General features: G+C 37.8%; 1 pseudogene; it reads left to right on the top strand.

Annotated features, from left to right (window-relative positions):
- The first annotated feature begins 675 nt into the window (after positions 1-675).
- On the top strand, positions 676-775 carry LOC112658118 (U6 spliceosomal RNA; annotated as a pseudogene).
- Positions 776-2,468: the final 1,693 nt, after the last annotated feature.

Here is a 2,468-nt window from a genome sequence, read left to right as displayed (position 1 = left end):
CATGATCATGGGAAAAGGCAGTCCTGCTGGGGCTGGCAGGCAGCATAGTATACTATCTCCACCTTGCTGGTCTTGCTACTTTCAGATTCCACCATTATTAGTATGTGCTGCTTGGGAGAGTTGAAGGGAGGAGCAAGTGACAGGACATTTTGGTCTAGCCCTACAAAACAAATGGAATACAGTTATTGTGTGAAAAAGAGAGATGGAGAAAAGTTATGAAATATTTCTATTTCAAGATCTACAGTTCTGTAGAGATTTATTTTGCTTTCCATTCCAACATATATTCTACTTTTGTAGTTTATCTGTAATTTTGGGGAAAATGTATTTTGTTTATTGTGTCTGCCTCTCACCTCCCGCTCATCCTGCAGTTCACACCCAATCCAAGCCATGGCCACCTACACCCAAATGTCTTCTCTCTTCCTATTCTTTTCTGATGTACTCTTCTATGGCTTTCTATTTCTATCATGTGGAAACGATTCCACTTTCTCACCAATGGGCTCTCCCCCTTATTCTGCTCTAACTTCATTTTTTGAAGCTCTCTATTGACAATACAGACAAGTAGGTGGAGTTATTGCATATTGTTTTGGTAGATGAGTGAGTAGAAATTCTAGCACCTACAACGGGGGCCTGTGAATTGAACACAGGGTCAGTCAATGTTAATTAAATTAATAGCGCTTGCTTTCGCAGCACATACACTAAAATTGGAATGGCACAAAGGAAATTAGCATGGCCCCTGTGCAAGGATGGTGTCTACAGTAACAAATAATACACTTTCAAGAGAAGTGGACTGGTTTAATTGAAGGCAGCTCTGTTAACAGGACTGTCCAACAAGAAACGGGACCAGACTTTTCTTTCAAAGTATGCCAAGTTTTCATTATGATCACCTAACTCCCAATTTGTTATAGTGGAATTTCTTCATTAGATAGGCAGTTGGGTCTGAAGATGTCTAAAATCTTTCCAAATCTTAATAATTGATGATCATTGGATTCATTCTCTACTTTTCATCAAAGCTCATACTTGTGTCTGCATTGCTTGTGAAGAAGTCAACTTACTTATTGTAAAGTGATTCACTTTTTAATAAGATCTTAGTTCTGTATAAAATTGAAAATAATTGTATATTAAAAAAAATATCAACCTGCCTAGATACTCAATCAGCTTTTGCCAGAGGGCTTTTTTTGAAATGAGCTGAGACAGAGGCACATGACTGCACAGGCCTCTAGCACAGTGAGGGCAACCAAGTTGAGAGACAACTTGCTCAGCTGTTCAAAAGAAGGGAAAGGTACTGGTTCCAGACCTGCTCCAGAGAGAAGCTCAAAGGTACTCAGCACTGGCAGAACAAAGAACCCTAGGAGGGAAGCTTCGCTCCAAAAAGGAGGCTTTTGCTTCAGGAGAAGACTGTTCCAGGAAAAAGAGACTGGCTGTTTCAAACTCAAAAAAAAAAAAAAAAAAAAAAACAAAAACAAAAACAAAACAGTAGCAGCTGATCTCATGGCTCTTAACAAAATAGTGAGTAGAAAAGAAATATTAACTTGAATCCAGCTGAGAGAAGTGGATCAAAGTAAACCTACTGCATACCTAGGAAGAGAAATGACTGTTTCTTGTATTTAGCTTTGGCTTTCTTTTCATAAACAGATTTTGTATTTTTCTATTATTTGTGACTGACAAATGTGCTTTGAAACTATAAGCTCTTTTTGTTTGTTTTCTCCATATCATTCATATTTAATTCTAGGGACATTTATGGATTGACTCTTATAGAGCAGACAGTATGTAAGGTGATGCAGTTTAAAAATAATAGGACATGGTTCCTTACCATATAGGAGTCTGGTGAGATAGCCGTACAACTCATGGTGATAGCAGGGAGTGGCTAAAAAAGTATAGGTTTTGGAATAAGATGGGATGAAATTTAAATTCTGATTCTATCATTTCTTATCTATAAGGACAAAGAAAAGTAAAATGAATTCTAATCTTCAGTTCCCTTATCTTTAAAATGTGGATATATCTCATGGGTTGTTGTGAAAATTAGATGAGGTTATGTATATTATTGACTAAATTGGATCCCTCCCCAATTTATATGTGGAAGCTCTAATGCCCAATGTGACTGCATTTGAAGATAAGGGTTGAAGGATTAATCCATTTATTTGTGGGGAGAACGGCAGAAGTATTTCTAGCAAAAACATGAGGAAACATACTTGGGAGATTTCATTCACTAAACTGAATGCTAGAAGATGTGGTTGGAAAGATCCAGATCTCAGCTGTAAATGTTAAGCTGCACGGATATCTCATTTCCCTCTGGCTTCATTCTTTACTTTTTCCTGTCTTTCTGGCTACCTCAGAGTTGACCTGTAAGGACTGTAAATAGAGGTTCTCATGTATTCTGGCTTTTCCTGCTAGTAGAAAATACCAGAGGGAAGTATAGACAGAGATCAAGATATCTATCACTCTGGTTCTTTCTCTGGGGGGTAGTCTCC

This window comes from Canis lupus, chromosome 8 (genome assembly GCF_003254725.2).
Source record: "Canis lupus dingo isolate Sandy chromosome 8, ASM325472v2, whole genome shotgun sequence".
Classification (NCBI taxonomy): Eukaryota; Metazoa; Chordata; class Mammalia; order Carnivora; family Canidae; genus Canis; species Canis lupus.
Note: the sequence above shows the minus strand (reverse complement) of the source record. Positions and strands in the feature narration are given on the sequence as shown.